Below are 11764 nucleotides of genomic sequence, written 5' to 3' on the forward strand. Positions count from 1 at the left end.
CTCAGACCAGCCCGTCTGGCACCAACAACCATGCCACGTTCAAAGTCACTTAAATCCCCTTTCTTCCCCATTCTGATGCTCGGTTTGAACTTCAGCAAGTCGTCTTCACCACGTCTAGATGCCTAAATGCATTGAGTTGCTGCCATATATATATAACAATGATTAATACATGTTACACACATGCTTACGGTGAACGGTTAAAATGACCACTTCTCTTTCTAATTTCCTCAATGTCTGTCTTTTAATCTCCATATCTCGGTCCAAGTCCTGCAGGTTGTTTTTTTTGTGTGATTTTAAACGTTGACTCTTTTTAAATAAATCAATTTTTGCATTGATATTTTCACCTCTGCAAACTATATTTGCTTTTTTAAGTGTGTGCTGTATGCCTACAGACATCTAACAGTTTGTCAATTCTTTAAAACACATTAATAACAGTGAACTTTATCAGACATTTCTAATCAATAATATATTCATCAAACCTCTAACAACAATATGAACAGCAGTCTTCATAAACACAATATAACCGTAATAATGATTATCACATGAATGATTATAAAAATAAAAATGAGTGATTACCACAATGTTAAAATAACTGTACTTAACTGAATGGTGGTATGTATTCAAGTACTTATTTTATTAGCCTGCATTAAAATATGGTATTTTAATGCAGGTTGATAAAAATATGGCAAAATACACAAGTTCATGGACTAACTGTAAAAAACACACTGGTTTCTGATCGGAGTGACTGCTGACGGAGCAGATAAGACACTTGGATAAATCAAGCCTGGCTGTTAGCCTGGTCTGGAGCAGGCTAGCTGCACAGAATACATCTCCATGGTAATTTATGTGCCACTGCTTTCATGAAACCGAGTCAAGGCTAAACTGAGCCAGGATAACTGGAAAATCCCAGCTTAATCCCCTATCTAGGTTTTGTGAAACAGGCCTCAGGTCCTTCTGTTTGTTTGTTGCTATGCATCACTGTTTAAGATTTTGGGTGTTTTGTATGAAACCGGGCTGCAAACAAATTTTCTTTCAATGAAGATGCTTTTATCTTTAATGAAGAACTTTTAATGCAACTAAAACTTTAATTATCACATTTACTGACCATTTTAAACATTTATATCTAACATTTAACAGAAACTTGAGTACTTTTTCCACTTTTGCTTTTAACAAAAGTTTTTTATGAGTGACATGATGGAGGGTTACAGAGCCCCCTAGACCCCCAGGAGAAAATGTTATTAACTCGTTCCTTCAAGTTAGTAACTCGAGGGAACGAGTTACTTCATAGTGAACTTTCTCCAATTATTCCTGACAGTCAAGTCATTGACTTCGGTAAAGTTGGAAAGATATTGGAAGATTCAAACTTCCTGGATCAATAACGCATAACAGAAACATTGTTAAAATACAAACAACGGCTCTTTCTAACCGTAGTAAGGTAGACAACGAGCTACAACCTCATTTTAATCACAACGATCCGTCCTCCTAGCTGGACACATAACATTGGTCTCTATGCGCAGCCGGCTGTGAGACGAGTGGTCAGGGGCCGCCTACAAAGGGCAATGCCGAAAAGAGATGCTATAAAAATATTCCATAACTTCACTGTTATACAGTGTAGTACCACCAAATTAATTCACACATCAATGGTCTCCTCATAGTTGTACTACAACACTTAGTTTGGAAAAATATGCTTTTGCATAATTTTGGTGAATTTCTATTGGGAAAAATATTCATTAACTTCACTTTTATAAAGTGAAGTGCCACCAAAATTATGCAAAAATCATATTTTTCCAAACAAAATATTGTAGTACAACCATGAGGAGATCATTGATGTGTGAAGTCATTTTGATGGTACTACACTGTACAATACTGAAGTTATTGAATATTTAAAAAAAAAAAAAAAAAAAAAATACTTCTCTAGCTAATGAAGTGTTGCAATATTTTGCATTCATATTAGGTTCTATGGCCGGAGGCATTATGTTTTGGGGGGTGGCTGTAGCTCAGTGGGTAGAGTGGTTGTCCTTTAACCCCAAGGCTGGCAGTTTGATCCCCGGCAGAAATGATGTTAGTGTACTGTTTAGCTGTAAAATTAGAGAGTTTTGTGATCCGGCCGCCACGTTGAGATCAGTTGAGGAAATACCAAGCACCGCCCACCAGCCGGAGCAAACTTTCTCATTTTACAGCTAAACATTTGAGGAGAGAAATAGGCATTACAGTAACAGAATATTGATTCATATTTGATCAGCACTGCCTAGTTTGACTATTTGATGGGAGTTTGTAAGTGATTGACAGCTGCCTCAGTTGAATGAACAGCCAATAGGAACGCTCTCTCTCTGAAATGACCTGTGATTGGCCAAAGTCTCCTGTCACAGGCTAGATTTATTTTAAGCCTGGAAACAGGGAGGAGGTGCAGAAGTCTAGTTTTCTCTCATAACACTTTACAATATGCTGAAAGCTTATTATGGAGTTTTTTCCCAATGATGCCAAAAATATTCTGCCTACTGCAGCTTTAAGACTTTTTAAGTTTAAGTTTTCGGGTTTTCCATCTGCCCGGTCCATTCATGTGAATGTGATATCTCAGGAAGGCCTGGAAGGAATTTCTTCAAATTTGGCACAAATGTCCACTTGGACTCAAGGATGACCTGATTACGTTATGTTTGTTAGCAGGATTACTCCAAAAGTTTGCGATGGATTTGAATGACATTTTTGGAGGAGTGGGGTGTGGCGCAATGAACAATCTATTAGATTTTGGTGGCGATCCAGATCATTATCCGGATTCAGGAATATTTTTAAGGATTCCGATCAGCCTGAGCCTTAAGACCACAGGGTATAACACACACGGTGAGAAAAAAAAAAGCGGTAGATGACAGTATGAGAGAAAACGTAGTGTAACGTTATACAGACATAACAAGGCTGCTGAATGATACAGATACAGATACAGATACAGAGAGCTTTATTTATCCCCGAAGGGCAATTCAGTTTCTGCAGTCCACCGAAACATATACACACATTCATACTGCACAATCATCATTGACAGAGGGAACACAGTAGGTGGCATATGGGTAGGTGCAGAACAATAAAAGTACAAGATTAAAAATTAAAAATCTTCGCAATAAAAACAATGAATACAAGAATAAAAACGAGACGAGATAAAAGAATAACGGAATAAATAAATAATTAGAATAGAATAAAGTGCCAAGAGTATTTGCACATCGCAAATTGTATTCCAAGAATGTACCTAATGCAAACACAGACAACCGTTATGTGGTTAGTGCAAAATAATTGTACATTCAAAGTAAATAAAACATTTTTTTGTTGTCGTTCATTCATGATAGTTACTCTGCGTTCAGCAGTGTAATGGCAGAAGGAATGAATGACTTGGAGTAGCGGTTTGTCTTTCTGTGAGGCGGCAGATAGCGCCGTCCTGAAGGCAGTAGTGTGAACTCACTAGACAGGATTTGGTTGTGATTAATAATGTTTTTGGCCTTCTGGAGGACACGTTTCTCCCAGAGAGAGTTTAAGTTGCTCTGCTGGGCTCCGATGATTTTGGAGCAGACTTTCACAATGTTATTTAGGCAATTCCTGTCCTTCATAGACAAACCGTTAAACCAGCAAATAAATGAAAAGGTTAAAAGGCTCTCAATATATGACAAGTAGACAGTGCACAGGATAGATCTACTCACACCAAAGGAGTTGATTTTCCGCAGCAAATTAATTCTCTGTTGGCTTCGTTTAACAATGGACTCAGTGTTTACATCGAACTTGAGATGAGAGTCAAACACTGTGCCCAGGTACTTATAAGAGTGCACGATGTCAACATCGTCGCCATGAATTATACTCTGAGTGGGATTAATCTTGTTTTTTCTAAAGTCAATCACAAGTTCTTTAGTTTTTGAGACATTAAGATCAAGATAATTTTTGTCACACCACTCGACAAAGGCAGGAAGAGCGCAGCCATGATCTGACTCTGCCCCCTGTAGGAGCGACAGGAGTGCAGTGTCGTCTGAAAATTTCACTAATAAGCTGCCCTCCTTAGAAGACCTGCAGCTATCTGTGTACAAAATAAAAAGCAATGGCGAAAGGACGCAGCCTTGCGGAGAACCTGTATTAGAGACCGAGGTATTAGACATAATACCATTAACTAAAACCTGTTGTGTTCTGTCTGTTAAGAAGTTTAAAACCAATTTTAAAAGCTGGTGAGGTAGGTTAAAATGAGATGCAAGCCTCTCAATCAGAATGTGAGGCTGCATCTTATTAAAAGCTGAAGAAAAATCAGCGAATAAGAGTCTGACATGAGCTTTTGGTGTTTCCAGGTGTCTATAAACTTTGTCCAGGATAAAGAGTTTAGCGTCTTCCACTCCTTTACCTGTTTGATATGCAAACTGGAGTGAATCCAGTTTGCCCTCCACCAGGGAAAGAACCTCTTCCTTTAAGATTTTCTCCAGGTTCTTCACTACCAGGGAAGTGAGTGCAACAGGTCTGAATTGGTTTAATTCCCTGGGGTTTTTAACTTTAGGAATGGGAATTATGGTGGAGGATTTCCAAATTTTGGGTAACTGGCAGCTGTCAACACAAATCTGAAAGAGCTTAGTGAAAACCTCACTAAGTTGATCAGCACAGTGGTGCTAAGTGCGACCACAGATGGCGCCAGGGCCAGAAGCTTTCCTTGTCCGCGTTTTCCTAAATAAACAATTGACCTGCTCTTGAGATATCAATATATCGCTGTGGGGTACCAGGGAGTCCCTCAACCTGGATACATCCTGAGTGAAGTCAGACCTTTCAAACCGCGAGAAGAACAAATTAAAAGTGTTCGCCAAGTCTACATCCTCAACTCCATTAATGCTAATAAACTGCTTGGATGTATTCGCTTGCTGATTAATAGAGGCCATAGATTTAATCCCCTGCCAGGCTGACCTTAGGTCGCCATTTACGTACTGACTTTCTATTTTTTCTTTGTACTTGGCTTTAGCCTTGGCTATTTCAACCTTAACCTCTTTGGAGACAACCTTCTTCTCCTGAGGGTTGCCAGTGAAAAAGATCTTTTTCTTTTTATTAATAGCAGATTTAAGATCTTTTGTTACCCATGGTTTGTTATTGGGAAAAATAACAACCTGTTTAGAGGGGATTACAGAATCAACACAAAAAGTGATGTAGGATGAGACAGTTTCTATAAGTTCATCAATGTTATCACCACAAGCATCAAAGAAGCCTTGCCAGTCTGTGCAGTCAAAACAGGCTTGGAGGGAGGAGATGCTGTCCTCTGTCCAGATCTTAACAGCCTTCTCCTCTCTCTCCTGGCGTCTGAAGCATGGTTTATATGTAGGCAGTAAAAATATGCTGTTGTGATATGAAGCTCCCAAAGCTGGCATAGGTATGGACTTGTAGCCTCCCGTCACATTTCCGTAGCACAAGTCAAGGATAGTGTTTTTTTGTGTGGTGGAGCAACTTACATATTGTTCATATGTCCGTAAAACTCTGTCTAGTCGGACATGATTCAAATCTCCAAGATAAAATTTAGGAGCATCAATACAAATAGAGTCCAGCTTGTGTGATACATCCACTATCAGCTGAGTGGCAGCACTGGCGTTGGCTCTGGGGTGGATGTACACAAGAGTAAAAAACAGTTGGGGGAACTCACGTGGCAGATAAAAAGGACGTAGGGAGATGGAGAGTAGCTCTATATCAGGGGTACATATTTTCTCCCGCACAATGATGTTGTTACAGTACCGTTGATTTACATAGAAGCAGACCCCACCTCCGCGGCTTTTCCCCGTCGCTTCAGAGGAGCGGTCCAGTCTGATGGGACAGCCGAATCCAGTGAGAGCCAGGTCGCTGTCCTGGTCGCTCTCATTAAGCCACGTCTCGGTGATCGCGAGCAGGCAGCATTCTTTAAGTTCACGTTTGTACTTTGCCCAGATCTCCAGCTCGTCAATCTTGCGCCTTAAAGACTGGGCATTAGATAAAAAGACCGAGGGCAAGGGGGGTAACTGGCGCCGGTTATCGAGGCAGAGTTTTTTCATTTTGCGGCGAATACCTCCTCTCCTTCCTCTTTTCCGCCGCGAGAGCCGGCGTGAAGATCTTCTGTCCAGGTGGAAAGGGACAAAAATCTGAGAGAGGCATCCGCCGATACGTTACACGGAAACACACCGTGTTAATAATAAACCGCCCACCTCACGGTACCGCCAGCTGTGAGCTGTGATCTGTTTTCAAACTCAGGCACCTTGGCGGAGGTCTGCGCTCTCCGAGTGCCATTCTAGTTCAACCTGATATCACACCAAAGCGTGTAATAGACCCGCCTGTCCACTAGGGGATATCGTGCCAGTGTCACATTTCGCCTCGCAGAGACGTGATTATTACACGCCTGCATTAACGTGCAGTACCAGCAGGGTGCAACAAAGCCACATATTTAGGATCAGGCAACAATAAGGGTAAGTCAGTTAAGTAAGTTAGTTAGGGTAAGGGAAAACGTCATGGTTGGGCTTAAAATAAGTGAGTAAACTAAGTGAAACATGTACAGAAACAACATAACATCAATGCGGAAAACACGCTACAAATGTCTTTAACGCAACTTACAAAACAAAACACCAGCCGCCCACCACAAGTGGTCTTTCTACCTTTTTATACTACGTCACTAGCTTTGGAGCTTTGTACGGAATACGGGAAACACTTGACAAGCATCACTTCATAACACTGCACCTTCATGCAAGGCTTGTAATATTCACGCCTCGGCGAGGCAAAATGTGACACTGACATGCTTTCTTCCGGTGGACAGGCAGGTCTATTACACTTTTTGCCATGAGATTGGGTTGCCTGATTATATTTTGGTTGTCAAAGGTCACTGCGACCTCACAAAACAAATTTTTGGCCACAACTCTATAATTCATATGATAAATATGACAATTTCACACAAATGTCTAACAGGATAAAATGGTGGAGTGATGACATTTTGGACAGACATGGATGCAAACTGCAACTTGACTGGTTGGCAGAGGCATACAACCACGAGGAGGTAATTCTAGTTTTATTGTATTTGTCAAACAATGTATTAGTTTTTGGTGTAAACAGCTTTTAATTTCAGGGGTTTAGTGCTCTTTATGGTTATCCACCGGCACTCCTTATACAGGTACTTTAAAAGACTTCCTGCTCTATTCAGTGGCGAGCAAACCAGAACTATGACATTCCAATAAAACAATAGATGCGTTCAATAGATGTAATGTTTGTATGACAAGTTTTATTCATATGTTATTGTAACTGTCATGGCAATTTCATCACATCAAGGAGTGTCTGTTTGAATCAGGGGGTAGGGCTTCATTTCCTTCTTTCTGGTTCATTTACTCGACTGACAATGGTGAGTAGCTGCTTTTAAGTGCTTCTCTTTGCCATTATTTTATATCTTTATGATTAATTTCTACATTGCTAATTTAATGTGTTGTCAGTGTAATTGTTGTAATGTGCTGTGTATTATTTCTGATTGCATCAGGCTACTAACGTAAACGGGACATCGACAGGAGAGAAAGAAATGTGAGTGAGCTGATTTACTGAAACATAAGTTGTTATTGCTGCATCCTGCTTTTTAATTCAAATATTTAATTTTGTATTATTTTAGGAAAGGGCTTCTGAAAAAGAAACTATCTTTCAGAGAGAGTGCTCTCCTGCTTATCTGTAAAATGGTGAAACTGACTGTAGAACACCCTACACTGCTTATGGATGAGGTACGTCTGATGAGGACTGTAATGAACTTTTGAAATGTTCTGTTTTTGGACATAATGCCTTGTCACAGTGTATGTTGTACACACAATGCTTCTCAGTTACACACAAACACGGAAAGCGATATTTAAGGGATAATGTACAGCGAGTCGGTCATCGTTGTGAAATAAACCCTGACAGGGTGATCACGGAGGGGTCTTGCATCGCCCTGAAGGGGTTTATTTTGCAACAATGACCGGCTTGCTGTACATTATTCTGCTTATTACATGGATAGTACAGGTGTTTTTTGAAGTGGGGTTGTATGAGGTACTTATCTATAGTCAGTGTGTTACTTACAGTAGATGATGGTTGGCACGCCCCCAGCTTGGAGAAAAAGACTGGAGCACCGTCATCGGAGCAAAGCAATACAGTGCTGTGGACGGGGACGGGGACGGGGATGGCAAAAAAACATAAACCTAAAACCTAAAAGAAAGGTTCACCTAAAAAAATGTATAACCGTTTAAGTGTACGCTATATTTAGAATATTTTCACCACTTAATCTTGCCGTCAGACAGACCTTCTCCTTTCCGACGGGGAAACTGAACTGAAAGTGAAACTTATTTATGCTCTATCCAAAGCCATTTTTTTGAGGTAAATCAACTAAGTAGGAAAACTTAAATAGCCGTCTTTTAAATCGTTATGTCCTTAAAGTCGTAAAATTAGCTAATAGCTGAATCCAGAGTTATTTTCCTCGGCATAATGAACGGGCATCAGACCCACGGAACTGCATCGCCCTGCACGCTCATTTGACAAATCCGGTTCTGCCAGCTGCCTGCTAAATGTATGCGGCTGTAATAATGGATATATTGGCTGTAATTCATCACTTTTATTATCTTATAATACACCCATGGGCTGTATGCTGTATCCCAAACAACCAGCTATCGGCCAGTAGCTAGTAGTTCTAGTAGCATGACATAAACAGAACATAATGTATTTGTAAGTTGTTTACTAACATGCAGAGCAAAAGCACAGGGCACAACCCCTTATACATCCATGGTCTGTGGTCTGTTGGACGTAGATTCTGGAGGTCCTTGACATGAAAAAGTTTAAGATTGCTCTCAAAATCTGTGTGATGGATTTTTCTAACTTCTATTTATGTCCATTGCTCACTTTATGCTCCTCTGGGAAGCAGTCGGGCAAAAAAGTTTAATAAATAAATAAGTCAGTAAGTACATTTTTATAATAGTATGCATATTTATAACATTTTGTATTGTTCAACACAGGCCATTTAGGTAGAGACATTAAAATTATGACAATAGATTAGAAATATCTTTTTTGGTTTACGGCACTTTGTAAGCAGACGTTTAACCGGCATCTGATGGACGCTTTCAGTCCAAAATGGTGGCGGCATAGCTCTGCTGCTGGGTGCTGACTTTGCAATGGAACGAACAATTGACTTTCGCTTTTTAGCAATATACGTTCTTTGGCAGTGGTCTGATATAAAGAAATAACAGACTGTAGAACGCTGTAATTGACCAATCACAATCAATTATTCAACAAAGACGCGTAATAACTGTCTTGAATGTGTTTTGACTTTACAGATTCTTCACAGCATCTTCTTTTTTGGAAAGTTAATCGATCCAGAATTTTACCCAGAATCTCTTGTGAGTGATGAGATAGAGATCAGCGAAATGTTGAAGGACCACTACCCTCGGCCTTTTGCCCTCTATTCCTCTCAAGTACCCAAGCGGAGTCCATTCTCATGTGTGCTGGAGATGGTAAGATTGTCAAATATAATTCAGTTCTTCTTTGTAAAGTTGTATAGAATTGCTACTTCACCTAAACATTCTCAAATATTACAGTTTATGATTATTGTAAATCAATGGCGTTGATAATATTGATAATATTTGTGGTTTATTACAGATTGTCCACCTGTATGGACAAAAGAATGACGAAAATGAAATAATAGAGAGGCTGCGAGACTTCATCAGTCAACTGGAGCTTGGTAAATCAAATGATCTGGTCTCCTCCACCATCTGTGTCTCTCACAGCAACATCTCAAAATCAGTAAAGTACTACGGAGTCTCCATGTCCAGTTTAGGCCGTAAGCCCGGGATAATCATGGTTGCCGCGTCCTGTCTTAGCAGCTGGGACAGTAAGGTGGCTGATGCAGTGATGACCTACAAACAAAATAAGACCAAGAATAAGTATTTTGATGGGACCGTCAAACTTCAAACGCATGTCAGGTGCCAGGCGTTTAACCTCCGTGACGGAACAGAAATGCCTCCTTGCAGATCCTGTGGGAATTTGTTTGGTTTGGAAACAAGTGAAAAAAAAGAGTGGGCCTATGGCAACTGTGCCGAAGCCGAAAGTTTGAGCAACTTGCTTAAAAATGATGAAAAGGTTAGAGAGCAAGTACAACCAACATCTGAGACGTGCACAGATGAGAACAGGGAGAAGGTTAAAGAGAGTGTCTTGACAGAACTTAAAAGTTTGCTGGGTGTGATTTTCTACGACCCAAGAGTTTGATCTTAAAAGGGGGAAACATATCGAGTACAATTCTTGTGGTCCTTTATTATAAAGTGAACAGGTTGATCTCTTTTGATATGATTCTTTATCAGTAAAAACTTCACTGTAACCCTCTAGGCACTGAAATTTGTACTTTTTTGTGGATATCACATTCATGTGATGTATTGATCACAATAAAATAACAGTGATGTAAACTCAGGTTCATATTTTGTTTTTATTGTATCTCCTGCAACCTCATCCAAACAACTGATTCTTGACTGAGGATAAGAAAGTATTCCAAGATAAAAAAAAAAAAAGCTATCATCTCATGTACAATGCTGTCAAATTGAACTTTTCTATTATGTTCAAGGTCTTTGACACATTCATCAAAAGCATATTATACATAAAGTTGGAAACAAGTTGCTTTTGAATAACTCATTCACTGACCATGGGACATTATGCAGACATAACCCAAAAATCTGTTGGAATATAGTTGAAGATATCTCAAGAACTGAAGTCTAAATAAGTCAAATTGTTGTTTTAATTAATCAAATGATTAATGTATATTTAACTTTACACAGTATAAATCTTCTAATGTAAGAAACTTTGTTACATTCGTCATATACATACACGTACATACATTCAATTTGACCTCTGCATTTAACCCATCCTAAGCATTTAGGAGCAGTGAGCTGCTGTAAAGCGCCCGGGGAGCAACTTGGTGTCTCACCCTCAAGGACACTTTAACATGAATCAAACCGAGGCTATCAAAGGGGATGTGATGAGTGTGGGGTACCACGGTTTTACACTTTGCGACTCACTTTACCGCAGTTTCACAAGCGTGTCTGAGAACTACGGTGGCCTTCAGGTAACGTAGAAACGTGAAAGGCTCTCTCTAGAGCCAGTGTTTGGTTTGTCCGTCCTGGGCTACTGTAGAAACATGGCAGACTTCGTGAAGAGGTCATGTCTAGAAGATAACCCCCAAAGTGCAAAAACTTGCAAAAGACCCCTATATAGATATGAAGGGCTCATTCTAAGCTAACGAAAACACAATGATTCTGAGTTTCAGGTGATTATACACAAATGAAAATATAGTTATGAATTTAATATTTGATTTCTGCTTTAGAGTGCTACAGGAATGAGTCCTAAAACCCGGAAATGAGTTAGCATTTTGGCACTTCCGGTTCCCTCATCTGGAGGTCAATGGGTTTTTAGTTAGACGCCTGAAATAAGGTCTGTAGTTAACACAAGCTTAAGAGATTTTAAGATTTTGTTCTACGACATAAAATATGTCATTAAATATCCCATTCGGGAATTTTTAAGCCTTGATGCATCTTGAAAAAGGCGGTTGCTAACAAGTGGCTAAATGAGACTACTAAACGTCCTCACGCCGACTCGTCCACCTTTACAGCGTCGTTGTGTATACTCACGTTCATGGGACCGTTTGCATTCACACTTCAAAAATCATAAAAGTGGTGTTCCTTTGTGGAGATTATATTCCTGAACAAAATGTGCAAGTATCACAAACGTGTGTTTGCCACAGAGTTTATTTCCTGCAATAATCCAAAACCCA

At 39.8% G+C, this 11764-nt stretch overlaps 1 long non-coding RNA gene across 1 annotated transcript; it reads left to right on the top strand.

The window, feature by feature from the left end:
* Positions 1-7605: 7605 nt before the first annotated feature.
* Positions 7606-10389, top strand: LOC141754720 (uncharacterized). Its single transcript, XR_012590710.1, has 3 exons — positions 7606-7709; positions 9285-9461; positions 9607-10389. It is a non-coding gene; the product is annotated as an uncharacterized LOC141754720 (long non-coding RNA).
* Positions 10390-11764: the final 1375 nt, after the last annotated feature.

This window comes from Sebastes fasciatus, chromosome 17 (assembly GCF_043250625.1).
Source record: "Sebastes fasciatus isolate fSebFas1 chromosome 17, fSebFas1.pri, whole genome shotgun sequence".
Classification (NCBI taxonomy): Eukaryota; Metazoa; Chordata; class Actinopteri; order Perciformes; family Sebastidae; genus Sebastes; species Sebastes fasciatus.